This window comes from Leucoraja erinacea, chromosome 4 (assembly GCF_028641065.1).
Source record: "Leucoraja erinacea ecotype New England chromosome 4, Leri_hhj_1, whole genome shotgun sequence".
In the NCBI taxonomy this organism is placed as follows: Eukaryota; Metazoa; Chordata; class Chondrichthyes; order Rajiformes; family Rajidae; genus Leucoraja; species Leucoraja erinaceus.
The window spans coordinates 86,306,420-86,324,824 of NC_073380.1; the positions used below are offsets into that span (position 1 = coordinate 86,306,420).

At 43.0% G+C, this 18,405-nt stretch overlaps 1 protein-coding gene across 1 annotated transcript in view; it reads left to right on the top strand.

Moving 5' to 3' along the window:
• Positions 1–18,405, top strand: part of LOC129696654 (zinc finger protein 407-like) — a 528,355-nt gene that overhangs the window by 52,653 nt on the left and 457,297 nt on the right.

Genomic DNA, 18,405 nt, shown 5'->3' on the forward strand with positions numbered 1-18,405 from the left:
TTGAAATTGCAGCACTGGTAACAGTTTCCAGCACCAATGAGAACAATATGGAATTTAGCTGTTGTTTAGAGCTTTGTTAAGATTGGGAAAGAGCAGAGATAAAGGAATCTGATTAATAATATGGGTTCCACTTTAATAGATGTAGACTATATTAACTTGTGGTAATGCAAGTCATCAGATTATCAGTAAGAACTAGTGAGCCTTTTTTAAATGCCAGTTATGCTTCAGTATTCAGTTGAGGTATGTACTTGGCAAGGACATTAAAAAAAAAATTGGATATTGCTCTGTGCAATTATGTTATATATTGTACAACAAATTATAATTGATGATGTGAATTATTGTGTATTGATTCCAAATTGAAAATGGGAATTCATCCAGCACTTTCCCCCTATCCCACATGAACACATCCACAACGCTTTGCCTTGATCACCTATACCAGTGTAGAACCACAAACACACTGCAAAGAGAACTCCATCTGTAATTTATTCAAAATGGCTTTGGGGTGACTTTATTTCACTGTGGCATCACCCCAGTAAAGTCACCCTAGTTTTTTCAATGATGGCATTCTGCTTTCATGTTCTCATGATTCTTTTACTTAAATTCTTATACACAGGAAACTAGAATAATAAAGTTAGCTTTTGGTAGAAAGATGGTTTTGGTATTTTTCGTTCATGTATTTCTCATGTAGCTACCAAAAGATAGCCAGTGGAACCTGAGCAGCAGACCCAGTTTCCATGCAAGCCTACTATATGTGTCAGGTTTAGGGGCGATCAGGTACAGTGCCCTCCATAATGTTTGGAACAAAGACCCATCATTTATTTATTTCCTTCTGTACTCCACAATTTGAAATTTGTAACAGAGAAAAAAAAAATCACATGATGAGGAAAACATTTTTCACACAGCGAGTGGTGAATCTCTGGAATTCTCTACCACAGAAGGTAGTTGAGGCCAGTTTGTTTGCTATATTTAAGAGGGAGTTAGATGTGGCCCTTGTGGCTAAAGGGATCAGGGGGTATGGAGAGAAGGCAGGGATGGGATACTGAGTTGGATGATCAGCCATGATCATATTGAATGGCTGTGCAGGCTCGAAGGGCCGAATGGCCTACTCCTGCATCTATTTTGTATGTTTCTATGTTTCTATGTTAAAGTGCACATTGTCAGATTTCAATAAAGGCTATTTTTATACATTTTAGTTTCGCCATGTAGAAATTACAGCAATGTTTATACGTAGTCCCCCCATTTCAGGGCACCATAATTTTTGGGACACAGCAATGTCTTGTAAATGAAAGTAGTCATGTTTAGTATTTTGTTGCATATCCTTTGCATGCAATGACTGCGTGAAGTCTGAGATTCATGGACATCACCAATTGCTGGGTGTCTTCCCTGGTGATGCTCTGCCAGGCCTGTATTGCAGCCATATTTTGCTTATGCTTGTTTTGGGGGCTAGTCCCCTTCACCTTTCCCTTCAGCATATAAAAGGCATGTTCATTGGGTTCAGATTGGGTGATTGACTTGGCCACTTAAGAATTGACCATTTTTTAACTTTGAAAAATTCCTTTGTTGCTTTAGCAGTATGTTTGGGATCATTGCCTTGCTGTAGAATGCGATTTTTATGCATTTATTTGAACTTGAGCAGATAGGATGTGTCTATACACTTCAGAATTCATTATGCTACTACCATCAGCAGTTGTATCATCAATGACGATAGTGAGCCATTACCTTCAGCAGCCATACATGCCCAGCCCATAACACCCCCACCACCGTGTTTCACAGATGAGGTGGTATGCTTTGAATCTTGGGCAGTTCCTTCTCTCCTCCATAGTTTGCTCGTGCCATCACTCTGATATAAATTAAGCTTCATCTCTTCTGTCCACAAGACCTTTTTCCAAAACTGTGGTTGCTCTTTTAAGTACCTCTTGACAAACTATAACCTGGCTACCCTATTTTTGCAGCTAACCAGTGGTTTGCATCTTGCAGTGCAGCCTTTGTATTTCTGTTCATGAAGACTTCTGCAGACAGTGGTCATTGACAAATCCACACCCGCCTCCTGAAGAGTGTTTCTGATCTGCCAGACGGGTGTTTGGGCGTTTTTCTTTATTATAGAGACTGTCATCAGCTGTAGAGATCTTCCTTGGCCTACCAGTCCCTTTGCGATTAGTAAGCTCAACAGTGCTCTCTTTCTTCTTCATGATGTTCCAAACAGTTGATTTTGGTTAGCCCAAGGCAGTGATTCCCAACCTGGGGCCATGGCAAATTTCAAGGGGGCCACAGAAAAATTTGGGGATTTAGGGGGCCACAGGCTCAATGAAGGGGGCCACTTTTTTTCCGCTAATAATGTCAGGGGGGGGGCACAGAAAAATTAAAGATCCCAAGGGGGCCATGAGCTAAAAAAGGTTGGGAACCACTGGCCTAAGGTATGGCTTATGTCACTAACAGTTTTGGTGTTGTTTCTCAGTCTCATAATGGCTTCTTTGACTTTCATTGGCACAACTTTGGTCCTCATTTTGATAAACAGCAATAAACGTGTCCAAAGGTGATAGAGAGTGGAGGAAAGACTAAGTGCTGAGAGCTCTCTTGTACCTGCATTAAGGAGGCAATTAAACACACCTGAGCAATTACAAACACCTGTGAAGCCATGTGTCCCAAACATTATGGTGCCCTGAAATGGGGGGGACTATGTATAAACACCGCTGTAATTTCTGCAAGGTGAAACCAAAATGTATAAAATTACCCTTTAATAAAATCTGACAATGTGCACTTTAACCACATGTGATTTTTTTCTATTACAAATCTCAAATTATGGAGTACAGAGGCAAATTAATAAATGATGGGTCTTTGGCCCAAACATTATGGAGGGCACGGTATGTCCTAATAAAAAGTTCACGCATTGTCCAACTCAGTTTTCTACCCTGTTTGGCATGGTTTTTTTTTTTGTTCTTTGTTCTTGATCAATAGCACCATATGTGCAGCAAGCCTTTCTGCTATTCTGCAAATACTTTTGGAATGGGAATAAACATGGAGAGAGCTACAAATACTCAGTCTGCACTTAGATTGTCTGTGATCAATTTGGTCTGGATATTAATTTATCTTGACCAGACAGTCTCCTGGATTTCATGCAGTTATAAGTCAGGTTGCAGGGCAAACTGACTCCTGCTTTAAGCAGTGGTAGTTCATGTTACCTTTTTAACCCACTCCACCATTCAAATTCAATACCCTGTTCCAGCTTTACAATAGAATACAATAGACAATAGGTGCAGGAGCAAGCCATTCGGCACTTCGAGCCAGCACCGCCATTCAATGTGATCATGGCTGATCATCCCAAATCAGTACCCCGTTCCTGCCTTCTCCCCATATCCCCTGACTCCACTATTTTTAACAGCCCTATCTAGCTCTCTCTTGAAAGCATCCAGAGAACCCGCCTCCACCACCCTCTGAGGCAGAGAATTCCACAAACTCACCACTCTCTGTGAGAAAAAGTGTTTCTTCATCTCCGTTCTAAATGGCTTACTCCTTATTCTTAAACTGTGGCCCCTAATTCTGGACTCGCCCAACATCGGGAACATGTTTCCTGCCTCGAGCGCGTCTAAACCCTTAACAATCTTATATGTTTCTATGAGATCTCCTCTCATCCTTCTAAACTCCAGAGTGTACAAGCCCAGCTGCTCCATTCACTCAGTATATGACAGCCCCGCCATCCTGGGAATTAACCTTGTAAACCTACGCTGCACTCCCTCAATAGCAAGAATGTCTTTCTTCAAATTAGGGGACCAAAACTGCCCATCTCCCCATCTCCCTTGATCCCTCTAGTCTGTAGGACAATATCTAAGTCCTCATTGATTATATTTAATGATTGGGCTTTGACTGATATGGGCTTTGCCTGCTCTCTGTCATAGAGAATTCCACAAAGCCAGAGGAAGTATTTAAAAGAAGGAAAGAGGAGAGGTGTAGATTGAGTTGAGTAGACAAGGGTAGGATTAGTTCTGGGTCGGGATTGTTGGGGGTTGGGTTGGCTTTGGGTGAAGTGAGGGTGAGGACTGGATGGATTGTGGGTGGGGAGAGGGCTGGTGGATTAGGGTGGGCGGGGGATTGGATGAAATGTGGGTGGGATGAGGGCTGGTAGTTTAGGGTAGTGGTGGGGGCTGGATGGATTCTGCTGTTGTTGGAGAGGCTTCAAAGGAAATGTACGAGAATGATCCTGGGGATTATCGGGTTAATGTATGATCAGCGTTTGATGGCTCTGGCCCTGTACTTGCTGGAGTTTAGACGAATGAGGGGGGATCTCATTGAAACCCACCAGATAATGAAAGGCCTAGATTGAGTGGATGTGGAGAGGATGTTTCCAGTAATGGGAGAGCCTAGGACCATAGGACATAGCCTCAGAATAATAGGGTAAACCTTCAAAATGCAGAATTTATTTTGCGCAAGGGTGGTGAATCTGTGGATTTCATTGGCACAGACGGTGCTGGAGGCCAGGTCAGTGGGCATTTGTAAAGCAGAGATGGATAGGTTCTTGATTTGTAAGGGCATCAAAGGTTATGGAGAGCAGGAGAATTGGGTTGAGCGGGAAAATTAGATCAGCCATGATCAAATTACAGAGCAGACGCAATGAGCCGAATGGCCTAAATCTGCTCCTATGTCTTATGGAAAAGAAGCCATGATATGTGTTAGGAAACGGATGGCATAATTTATGATGAGTTTTTGGGAAACCAGTCAAGAATGGTTTGGAACGGTCAAATCTGGAGCTTGTCAGTATGCCCATATATACTAGTGCTTGGATAGCATGTTCCAATGCATGAGGTCAGCCAGATATCCCCAGAAAACCTGAGCACTCTGGCGATTCTTTGAACACACATTGGTCGCAAACACCACCCACTCTGGATAATCAGCCCTCTGGTCCCTCAACATCCCAAAACATAAGAACAAATTTTGTTTTCTTTTATATAGTCAGGACTTCAATGATCATATTTTAAATTGATTATTTTTGTTTATTCACTCTCAGCCTCTAGTAAATTAAGCAAAGGTTTTTCTTAAACTTTCACTTCATTTGATTGGTTCTGCTTGAGTGAAAAGGAGAAAGAGAGAGAGAGTGAGAGATAGAGAGAGAGAGAGAGAGTGAAAGAAAGAGAACGAAAGAGAACGAGAAGGAGCGATATTCCTTTCATGGGAAGGATTGTAGTAATTCCATAACCAGTAATCAAATGCGACTCATGAGAGAGTGTTATAGAAAGTGCAACTCTTTCTTAAATGACGTAATTGAGTGAAAAGCAGACATGCATTCAAGGAAAAATTAGATATGCATCTATGAGGGAAAACAATTTAAGATTATATAAACAATATAAGAATATAAGGATATTGGAGAAGGCAGGAGGAGGTTTGAGTAGAGCACAAAAATCTGTTGGGCAGAATGTCCTATTTCTGTGCCAGATGTAATTGGTAAGAATGATTTTCATTTGTTTTACAAAGAGCTAATATCAGGAAACTGTATGCAACTTGTACAACCTGAAAGAGTGAAGCATTCTGTACTAATGGTATCACATGCAGCATGGTGGCCTTGATAAGACTGACCTCAAAGATGTTGGCAAGTTGCCCAAAAATGGAAAGATTCTTGGGGAAATTGAGTTATTGCTTCTCTCTCTGTAAAATACTGCCTTTTGTTCCCAATGTTCTGGGGCCCATTTTTTCTTCACTCCCCCTTTGATTTGTATTTTGGCAGATTAATTACTTTATTTGCTGAGGAAATACGACTGCTGTCCAGAAAAGTATTTGCAATCATCAGCGGTATATGCACACTTTGAATAGACAGAATTCTGGCTTCCGTTCCATGTGATGATTATTCCTTAAGCTGCTCCTCGGAAGCCACACTGGGGAAGGTGCAGGGCTCAAATCTTACGTTCTCCAGTCTTGTGAAAAGTCTTTAGATGTGAAGTCAGCTGCCCATGCTGTAGTAGATAGAGATAAATTAAAAAAAAATAATTGGAATTTATTAAAATATATCAATGATTTCGATGAGGGGATTGAAGGCTTTGTGGCCAAGTTTGCAGATGATATGAAGATAGGTGGAGGGGCAGGTAGTGTAGACAAAGCAGGGACTCTGCAGAAGAACTTGGGCAGTTTGGGAGAGTGGGCAGAGAAGCAGCAGATGGAATACAGCATAGCAAATTGTGGAGTCATGCATTTCAAAGGTCTTTTATTGTCACTGCATCAATTAAGGTACAGTGATATGCAAATTACCATAAAGCCATATGAAAAAAAAAGCAACAAGACACACAAATACAAAAAAGTTTACATAAACATCCACCACAGCGGATTCCCCACATTCCTCACTGTGATGGAAGCTAAACTGTTGGCGAGACAGCCATTGCTGGAGCCTCCCGGTGGATTTCGGAAGTAGGAATAAAGGCGTAGACTATTTTCTTAATGGGGAGAGAATTCAGAAATCAGAGGTGCAAAGGGCTCTGGGAATGCTGGTGCAGGATTCCCAAATAGTTAATTTGCAAGTCGAATCGGTAGTAAGGAAGGCAAACACAATGCTTGCATTTATTTCCAGAATACAATAACAGTGATGTAATGCTGAGGCGAAGGCACTGGTCAGACTGCATTTTGGAGTATTGAGAGCAATTTTGGACCACGTATCTGAGGAAATTGTTTGAAAAGGCAGTGAGAATGAGGCAGGAAAATGAGGAGTGCTGAATATGAACAAGCAGTAGTATGAGAACCACGATGCTTTGAATTTTGGATTCAGTCTCTCATGGCAAATCAATAAATTTGAAATGACAGACGGCCGGTTGATTCTGAGCCAGCTCGAGAACTGTAACGCGAGTCGAACAAAATATGTAAATGGGTAGAATAATGGCAGACAAAACTTAATCAGGCCAAATGTTAAGTACCACATATAAGAATTAAAAATGGATAACACAAATGCTCTGAGTGCAGTTGAGATAATTAAGGATGAAACTGAAAGAGATCTAGGTTATTAGACAATGCTCAGCATGACTTATCAATGGGGAGTAACAATGAATGATGTTTGTGCAGTCTCAAACCATACTGCCAAAGCAATGGAATTTATGTCATAGGAGCAGATTTATGCCATTCAGCCCATCGAGCCAACTTCACCATTTAATCATGGCTGATCTATCTTTCCCTCTCAACCCCATTTTCCTGCCTTCTCCCCATAACCCTTGACACCCTTACTAATCAAGTATATGTTAATATTCTTCTTAAAAATACCCAATAACTTAGCCTCCACAGCCGTGTGTGGCAATGAATTCCACAGATTCATCACACTCTGACGAAAGAAATTTCAAGTCAGTGGATATCATCTACAAGCTGTTACTGGTCAGACCACACCTGAACTGCAATGTTCTTTTCACTGAGACCCAGAAGTGCCAAATTCAGACCAGTCAATGTCACAAAGCTCATGTCTTGTGTCAAGTGTCTGAGCTAATGAAGAATGCTCAGAGAAACAAAACATTTTAGCCTTTGGAGAAGGAGAGCAGAAGATAACTTTAAATGACAAATATAATAATAAAAGGTAGGAACATAATACATATGAATCCTGCTACAAACATAATTAAGAATAGAGCAAGGGGGAGCAGGTCAAACTAGTAACAAAGCAAATTCAGGATTGAAATTTGAAATTCTTCATTGAAAGAGCAGTCATCTCCTCGAGTGAACGTTCAGGTTAAGAAAGTAAAGCCAAAGACCTGGGCACATTTAGGGAAACTTCGCAAGTATAATCTGGAATATAAGGTGTTTGTAGATGAATTAAAATAGTAAGATTAAACGAGAACTTACCAGTTTGATCATTATTTTATGAGGAGTTACGATGAAGGAATACGTGAAGAAGCCCGTTCAGCCGCACGTGCGTCAATCTTCAAAGTAGCGGTGTGGAATCACAGATAATAATAGTGACTGAAGTATGATAGTAAGATGAAAGAAGACTAGAACTACCAGATGATCTTAACGAGGACTGGGAGCGGAGGGCACGTATTCCCTCATCGTAACTCCTCATAAAATAACGATCAAACTTCAAACTGGTAAGTTCTCGTTTAATCTTACTATTTGACTTCGGAGTCACGTGAGTGACTACGTGAAGATTTCAAAGCTCTGTGATTTCATGCCGTGAGAAACAAGTCTACACAACCACAACTGCCTCATTGACAAAATGACGTAAAACATTCATAATGCATACAGTCATGACAGATTTAAACATGCTGATGCTGTTAAATAAGCAATAACAATAGTCACATCTCTCATCCGGATGGAACCTATAACAGAACATAAAATAAATTGAGAATACCTCTGGTCTGGCAACGGGTTATTATAACATGTTCGAAATATTGTTCGTTTGACCACACTACAGCCGTTATGATGTGGTCCAGCGGAATATAGCAGCCCTGGTGGAGCGAGATCCAGATTAGTATCTACTCCTGCATACCTCAACTCCGTTTTAACACCTGACAAAATCTGAGCAGATAGGTTCTTACAACGTCTTTTGTAACTAACAATCATAGTTAGCTCAGAGTCTCAAAGGCTCTTGGTGACCTTGATGTATTGTTGTATATCTGTGTCCCCACATAACGAGAAATCCCTGGGTATGTCTTGAATTATTTTGAGTGTATCCAGCACTGTGAATACCATACTTAAAAATAGGCATGACAACCCCAAGCCGTAAGCAGTCTATTGAGAATCTGTAGAACATATATTGATTTTATCATGCAACGGCTGATCTTTCAAGCCGCAGGCTGGACCAGCAAGTTACATTTAAATAACCATATAATGTTGCATTATTATTATTCCCGACAAATCGGGAATCAAACAGCATAGGCCACTTCCACAGCTGCAACCTAAAGCGACTCTTGATGACTCTATTTCAAGACCCGACTCATAAAGCAAATTGGAGAAAGACCTAAAAGACCATTCCTCATGCTTGTAGCGAGAATGTATCTTTCGCCACTGTTATGCCACACATTTTTGCAACTTTTAATTAGCATGAAAACAATATATCTATATTCAGTGTTGCATTAAATCAGAATTTCATAAATACTGCCTGGTCCAACACCCATTCTGTGTTGTCATTGATCTGTACTTAATGATACTCCAGTGGCAAATTAGATTATGTACCTTTTACAGGATCTTTTCCCTGATTGCACCCTTGTGCTTATCATATGCCACATCTTAGTGTATCAACATGAAGTGGAGCATGCACCTATGCATATTCACTCAATCACTCTTTAACCCATAAATGCACTTAGGGTATATAGATAGTTGATACCAATACTGAAGATTAATAACTCATTGCAAATCTTCTGCACCTCCAACTAGAGATGACATTCCCATGTTCCCACCTTAAGCCATAGCATCTTTTTTTGCAATATAATGACATATTTATTGATCAACTACTGGAGCAATGCTGAATACTGTTTGTCCATCATAGTGGCTTTATTAGCTTCAGCTGGCAATAGCAAGTAGTATTATCAATGACCTTCATGACCCTTATTGTTTGTCATTAAGCATGGTGTCAGTTCTCCCAAATGCACAGCTGCATCTCATCTATTACATTGCCAGTTAGTCTAATGAATAGGAACTCCTTTATCATCACAAGGCTGTTCCAGGTTTCTATTGATTCCAATCTGTGGCCCAGGGCGGAGTCACAGGCCAACTATCCATTTGATAACAACCTAATTTACTGGATAGGAGAAACCAATTCCTCAATTAGCTTGAGACTGAGTGGATTTTAGCCAAATACAGCATCAAAATATAATCCAGACAATGCATCACAAGTGTTTTTGAACTCTGAGTAGTCCTTTGAATGATTTATTGTTATCATACTGTTTAAATTGCCTCATCAGAACAATGCCTTCAAATATCTCTGATGATCATTGTACATGGAAAGCCCTATGAAATCAGATCACCCTTCTTTCATAATGAACAGGCCACACCTGCCATCATTTCGAGTCTGCCCTGACGGCAACTCTGGCCCGGTTCTGATAATTCTCACATGTCCCAAGACAACTCTTGCCATAATTCTGACCTTGCCTTGAAAGACAATTCCCCATATCTCCGAGCCTGTCTCGAAGGCAACCTGGCTAAAATACTGGACCTGGCTCAACACTCTTCTGGCCAAATTCCAACCTTCTTGTAATACTAGTATTGTCCAGTTACCTGGTTAAAATGCCTCTGAGTAGATGACAATGTCTCAGTTATTTGTGTATTGCCCAACCAATTGTAAATCTTACCAACTTGTTCGTGGTCACTTAGTTGTAGAGTAACTCTGGTCAGCTTAATGCTGCTACCAGCTTCAGTGAACCGCTTCCTGCCGATGAAGCCGTGGGGTGTGTTTTCCCCTAAACTATGAATCCTTACTCGTCGTTGGCCTTATTGGTCCAACAGTTTATGCTTCGCCCTTCAGGTTTTGCCTGTGGAATATGTCTTTCCTGAATAGAATATTTGGCGGGTGGCTCTAACTCCCCTGATAGCAGTGTTCACTGCATTGTGTTGTGATGGCAACTTTGCTGCCAGAAATCGTACCTCTGACATGTGCCCTTCATTCCTTGAGGTATGCTCCACGCTATACCCTCAGCCTCGGCATCAGATTACACCGACCCGGCATGTTCTCCTCTTCCATAAGGGAGACATTAAGCAGCCCTACTACAAGGCGCTGCTGGCATGGCCTCTCCAACAGGTCCACCCTTCAGGGTCAGAAAATGCCCCGGTAAGCTCACCTCCTAAATTGAGGGAGACATCATTGCAGCTCTTCTACAGGTGCTGCTGCCATACATTAAAGCAGCTCTATACAAGGCGCTGCTGACACGGCGTAGAGCAATAGGCCGGCACTGCCATAGATTCGGCATCCCCATTATGCAACCCTGTTACAAGGCGCTGCTGGCAAGGGCTCTCCCATCTGCCCAACACTGCCATATCTCTTGATGTTAGGGTGTATCTATCTTGAGCCTCCTCTCAATAAGGTTCCATCCTGACCAACTTCCACATTATTTATTTTTGCCGGAAGGGAACCCTCCCGGCACCAGGACTGACCACATGGGTTGATTTACCCCATATCTTGGGGACCTCTGCGGTCTGGGCACCGCATAGCTTGTAGATTTCCCCTCCCCCGAGAATTCCAGCACCCTTATATATTACCGGTGGGAAACCCCTACCGGCCCCAGGGCTGACCGTTCCGGTCCGTTTAACCCCTTACCTGGAGACCCCTGCGGTCTGCAAGCCGCATAATTACTGGATTCCCCTACCCGGGAACCCCAGCCTCTATATGTATATCGGGGAAATCCTCCCGACACCCGGCATATATATTTATATGGGGGGAAAACTGGTCCCCTCCACGGGAACCTCAGCATAAATATTCATATCAGAGGGAAATGCCCTCTCGCACCCGGCCTACTGGAGGTCCCCTCCCCGGGAACCCCAGTGTCTATGTGCCTATCGGAGGGAACCCCTCCCAGCACCCGGAGCGCCTGGAAGCCACTGACCACCCATCAGCGACCCACTTCGTGACACTTGACATTCTCCAGCTACCCTCGCTTGGTGGCAAGAACCGGGGTTTCCCCACAGCCCATAGCTGGTTCCCTCGTCGGGCGGGCCTCGCGAATCCTCCGACAGGAAGCCTCTGGAACAAGAGGTTCCTGCAGGGAATAAAACAGGTAGGAGAATCAGCTTACCAGAAGTTTAAACTTACCGGGCTGGGGAGCTCCTGCCCAACCGGCCGCCTGCACCAATGCGTCTGACGTAATGACGCACGTGCGGCTGAACGGGCTTCTTCACGCAGTCACTCACGTGACTCCGAAGTAAAATAGATTTATGTCCTTTTGACTGTGACTCAGAGGAAATGACATGTTGCTTTTCTATAAGGACTTTTTCTATAAGGACCTTCCCATTTAGGATGTGCCAAAGAATGTTATGAGCAATTAGGTAATTTTTGACACTTCCACAAACAATGTTATATTTTGGTGATGTTGGTTGAGGGATAAATATCAGGCAGTTGAGTTCGATAATACCAGTTGTACAATCTTCATTGGAGATCCTGAAAGATCCTGATCCTGAAACCCCTTAGAGGGGTTTACTTGGGCTTGGAAAAATGATGTTGTGGCAGGTACAAATGCTGAGGTCTTCTTGCCTTCTCTGGATCTGGTGACTTGGTCCCTTCGGCTAGCTTAAATTTGATACAGGCCCTTTTAGTTAAAGCACACCAGCCTGTTCTGTCCCGGGCAAAAGTCGCCAGCTCTCTTGCAGGAATGTCATTGGATTTGAGGCTATCTTTGATACAATCCTTGCACTGATTACTTGAACCCCTGGTTCTGGTGGTCCTGTGCAAGGCTCTGTAAGGAGACTGTCCAATGGATTACATGTTCTGTCCAGTGCAACTAAGTCCTCAGGATCATGCCTTGATGTCATCTGGCCCTGTCCAGAACTTCCAGATTTGTCACCTTGCCATGTATATGAGTGACATCAGAGATCTTATGTGGAAACTGTCGATCTATTTGATATGTTTCCTGATATGTGTCCATGTCTCACAGCTATACGATTTGTACACTTCCGAATCCGGAAGTGGCGATGCTGCCCAAGCAGCTGCGACTCACTTGCAGTCCGTCTGTCTTTTTTTTTGTTCTTTTTTGTTTTCTTTTGTCCTGTTGTTTAGTTTATTTCGTCTGCTTTAGTTGTGTATATATGGGGGGGGTTGGGAGAAACTGTTTTTAGTCTCCTCCTTCGGGAGGGGGGGGGGGGGATGCTACCTTTCCTTGTCGTATCCCCCGTCTCCGTCTGCGCTGAGGCCTAATCGCGGAGCTGGCGGCCTCCAACTGGGACCGACCTCGAGGCTCCGAGATAAATCCAGGACTTACCAATGCGGGGCTGGCGGACTTCGGGGCTGTGGTGGCGTTGCGGCGGCGGCGACCCGTCTTCGGAGCCTCGGAGGCTCGGCTGCGGGCCCAGTGGACGACAATGTCGGGAGCTCACAGGTCCCAGGTTGGTGACCGGTTTTCTGGAGCTCCCGCAACAACAACTTTGTCTGCTGGACTGGAGGGTGGCAGCTTCGGCAGCTTCGACCACCCCGGGCCGCGGAGTTTGAACCGGCCCGTTCGCGGAGCTCGGATGCGGCCGCTGGACTTACCATCACCCGGCGGGGTCCCTACATTGAATGCTGGATCGCTTCAACGTAGAGGGAGACGAGGAGGGAAGAGACGAGGACTTTAAGACTTTTGCCTTCCATCACAGTGAGGAGGTGTTTGGTCGACAAAATGTGGTGGATGTTAAACTGTGTTAAGTGTGTGTTTTGTTATTTTATTCTATGTTATGACTGCAAGGTATACAATTTTGTTCAGACTGAAATGTCTGAATGACAATAAAGGATACTTTACTTTGATCTCAGTTGACAGCTTCTTCACACAAGACGCAGATGCCCAAGTGACTGATTGACCTTGCTGATTTGAGTCGCTATTTCCATGTCGAGAGAGCCATCTGAGACTTGACGCTTCTCTGGTACTTGAACTGATCGATTGCCTTCAACTTAGTGCCGACAATGCTTATGTGAAGGGGTGTGCAACACAGCCTGAAGCAGGTTGGCACAACACCTTGGACTTGTTGAAATTGAAGAGTCGTGAGGCTTTGGCAAACTTGTTAACAATGACTTGAAGGTTAAACTCTAAAAGTGACATGATGGTGCAGTTATCTGCAAATAATGCCTTTAAGATCAGTTTCTCAAGCGTTCTGGTCTTTGCCTTCAGACTCCAGTAGGTCAAAGAACGAACCATTCAGCCTGAATCTCAAATGCAGTCCCCTGGTATGGTTCAGGCCGCATGAAAACAGATTTGACAAGACTGTAGCAAGTACGCAGCGCTGTTCATTGTAAGTGCCAAATGACATATATGTGTCACCGGTGGAGAGGACAAACCCACTTGTCCCATTCTGTCTTCATGCTCATCTTCTATTTTTATTCCTCCACACTGGCTGTTGCCTTAGCAGTCTTGATCCCAAAGGTTGAAATTCTGCCCAAGCCTCTCTCTGTTTCTTTACAGCTCTCTCCTTTTTCAAAGCATTTTATAAAATCTACCCTTTTGAGCAAGCTTTTGATCACCTGCCCCAATTAGCCCTTATGCAACTCTTTGTCAAAGTTTGTTTTGGTGTTCTCAGGGTGTATTACTGCATGCAAGGTAAATGCAGGTTGTTGTTGTTTTTATAATTTATAGTGTGGTGCGACCATCTTGTTACAGATTTGGGTAAACACAGTAGCTGCTTGCCTTCGCTTGTGCTGAGGAGTGAACTGGCTATCTATTGATTACAGCTCTTGCATTATTTGCAGATGACTGTGTCCTCCCTCTCACAGCATAACTGTGCACTCAGTTGTGTACGCACTCATCTTTGGCAAGATGTGGAGTCATCATTAGCACTTCAGCATATTTTTCCACAGGGCATGACTCTCGAGCAGGGAGCAACCAAGTATGCTGCATGAAGTAATTTGTGCAAGGTATATACAGTGAGAACTAAGGCACGGGTCAGTAATGACCCTATATGTAATCCAGTATCTGAATACATGTCATTTATAATTTCCTATGTTGCATAATTTTCATTTTCTTGTTTTGAGTGCTGATCCTTCTTGGCACTTTGATAAGTTTATCATTACTTGCGTTCACTGACAAGACTTAGCAATACTGAAATGAGAAGATTGCATTTCATTAAGTGGTACAAAGTGTGTCGAGTACAACTGAAGTGTTCATTATTAGTTCAGTACTCTTCCCCTAAACTGGTAACAGCTCTTGTCTTCCTAAATTGAAAAGGTATAATAAGAAATATGAATTATTTAAAAAGTTTTCTTCATAAAAAATTCAGTTACCTCCAGACCAGCGGGAGAAATAGTTTCTCTATCAGCAGGTTGTTGTCTCAAAATATCCTGATTAAAGTAAAAGTGAGATAATAGATTATTCTATTCGTCTTTCCTTTTGCACCCAACTCATCTCCCCCCAGGCCCCCACTAATGCCATGCTGAGGATTATCAATCTCTTTTTATTGCTCCCCAGAATGTTTACACTTTTTAGATTAGGCAGGACCATGGGGAAAGAGGTACGACTGGACTTTTCTACAATTTGGCTGGCTATTCAAACTGAGCTGCACAGGATCTGGCTATATTGGAAGGGCATGTGTATCAAAATTATGTCCTCTGGCTCAAACCAGGCTGGTTCTTTATAAATAAATGCAATAACAGGCTTAGTACTTCATCCAGAACCTGGCTTGCTCAGCTCAAGCAGCACAGGATATGACTATATGTGTTGGGTTCCAGGCTGAGTTCTAAAACAATTAAATGCTTGGCCTAACTGCAGTATAATGTGGATAAATGCGAGGCTATTGGTGGCAAGAACAAGGCGGCAGATTATTATCGAATGGTGTCAGATTAGGAAAAGGGGAGGTGCAACGAGACCTGGGTGTCCTTGTACATCAGTAACTGAAAGTAAACATACAGGTATGACAGGCAGTGAAACATAGAAACATAGAAAATAGGTGCAGGAGTAGGCCATTTGGCCCTTCGAGCCTGCACCGCCATTCAATATGATCATGGCTGATCATCCAACTCAGTATCCTGTACCTGCCTTCTCTCCACACCCCTGTGAAGAAAGCAGATGGCATGTTGGCCTTCCTAGTGAGAGGATTTGAGTAAAGGAGCAAGGAGGTGCTACTGCAGTTGCACAGGGCCATGGTGAGACCACGCCTGAAATATTGTGTGCAGTTTTGGTCTAGTTTGAGGAAGGACATTTTTGCTATTTAGGGAGTGCAGGGAAGGTTCACCAGGTTAATTCCTGGGATGGTGGGACTGACATATGATGAAATAATGGATCGACTGGGCTTATATTCACTGGAATTTAGGATGAGAGGGCATCTTAAAGAAATATACAACATTCTTAAGGGATTGGGCAGGCTAGATGCAGGAAAAATGTTCCCGATGTTGGGGGAGTCCAGAACCAGGGGTTACAGTTTAAGAACAAGCGGTATGCCATTTAGGATTGAAATTAGGAAAATCGTTTTCACCCAGAGAGTTGTGAATCTCTGGAATTTTCTGCCACAGAAGGCAGTGGAGGCCAATTCACTCTTGGCCTCCACTGAAATTTAGCTCTTGGGGCTAACAGAATCAAGAGATACGGGGAGAAAGCAGGAATGTGGAACTGATTTTGGATGATCTGCCACGATCATATTGAATGGCGGTGCTGACTCAAAGGGCCGAATGGCCTACTCTAGCACCTATTTGCTATGTTTCTAAGTTTAACTCAGTTTTGGTGTGGCTTGAGTCTGAATTGACCATGGTTTTAAGAGATAGACATAAACAGCCAGAGTAACGCAGCATCTCTGGAGAGAAGGAATGGGTGATATTTTGCGTCGAGACCCTTCTGGACGCCTGGTTTGAATTGGTATTGTTTAGGTTGGATTTGCGTTAGGGTTTAATTTTAGAACCAGGTAGAACTAATCTACCAGGAGTCGGCACAGAAACGAACGGCTGAGAAGCCTCCTCCCCACTTTGTGACTGCCTATAACTTTATGGAGATAAATGCATGTCTATCCTTGCATTAACAGGAACATTGTTGATTCCTTTCCTCTCACTGAGCTCCAACACAACAGCTCATATTGCAACTCAAATTGCTGCTGCATATTAAAAACAGAAAGTGCTTACAATCAAGCATCATCTGTGAAAAGAGAAACTAATTAACCAATTCACTACTTGTCGCTACATCCAACTTGTCCTCCTACTCCCCCTCACCACCCCCGAACCTCTTGCCCCATCTCAGTTGCCACTGTCTTTTTCTCGGGAAGTCCTTCCTTAAATATCTCTGTTTCATCTTTTCTGACTCTGATCTTATCAATCAAACTTGTCATCATGGTTCAATGGTTAAATTGTGGGTTCTTTGTCAGATGTGCAATTGCGCAGTGAAATCTTTTTGAATATTTTTCACAAGCAGGCGCCGCCATGTTTTGGCACTATTCCTTGGATATCCCTTAATATTATCTGCCAGAGTTACAGTATCTTCTGTCCCCTTTTTGTGTTATCTGCCAGAGATATCTCCTGCCCCCCTTTTGCCACCCTGATTTCCTTCTTAAGTATGCCCTCAGTTCCAAAATCTCCTCCAGGGATACACTCGATCCCAGCTGCCTATAGCTGTTCCATGCCTCCTATTTCCTGACAAAAGCCTCAATTTCTTTCACCATCTAGGTTGTCTTTATCCGTTATTATTTTTAAATGAATAGAACTATGGTTACTGATCCCTAAAGACTTGCCCGTGGACACTTCAGTTACTTGCCTTCCCAGTTTCCTAAGAGTAGATGAAGCTTTGCCTCTCCCTTGTAGGGCCTCTAGATATTGCTTGAGGAAACTTTTCAACATAGTTGACCCCGTCTAAGCCCGTGAAACTATGGCAGTCCCAGTCTATATTGGAAAAGCTAAAATACTACTATGACAACCCTTATTAGTCTTGCAGTTGCCTGCAATCCCCTGGCATATTTGTTTTTCTAACTCCAAGTTGACTATTTATGGGTGATGTTTCTGAAGTACACTCTCAACAAGATGATTATCTCTTTTTTACTCCTCAGCTCCACCCATATAGCCTCACTGGATGAACCATAAGTATGTCTAAATGGTGGCCGATTAGGAAAAGGGGAGATGCAACGAGACCTGGGTGTCATGGCACACCAGTCATTGAAAGTAGGCATGCAGGTGCAGCAGGCAGCGAAGAAAGCGAATGGTATGTTAGCATTCATAGCAAAAGGATTTGAGTATAGGAGCAGGGAGGTTCTACTACAGTTGTACAGGGTCTTGGTGAGACCACACCTGGTGTATTGCATTCAGTTTTGGTCTCCAAATCTGAGGAAAGATATTCGTGCCATAGAGGGAATACAGAGAAGGTTCACCAGACTGATTCCTGGGATGTCAGGACTTTCATATAAAGAAAGACTGGATAGACTCGGCTTGTACTCGCTAAAATTACGAAGATTGAGGGGGGACCTTATAGAAACGTACACAATTCTTAAGGGGTTGGACAGGCTAGATGCAGGAAGATTGTTCCCAATGTTGGAGAAGTCCAGAACAAGGGGTCACAGTTTAAGTATAAAGGGGAAATCTTTTAGGACCGAGATGAGAAAAACATTTTTCACACAGAGAGTGGTGAATCTCTGGAACTCTCTGCCACAGAAGGTAGTTGAGGCCAGTTCATTGGTTATATTTAAGAGGGAGTTAGATGTGGCCCTTGTGGCTAAAGGGATCAGGAGGTATGGATCAATCGATCAATCAATCAATCAGTTTTATTCGTCACATTGCACATAAAGTGCAAGTGAATTGAATTTGTCAGCAGCGGTACAATGATAAAGAACACACAAAAACACACTAAAAATTTAACACAAACATCCACTACAGCATTC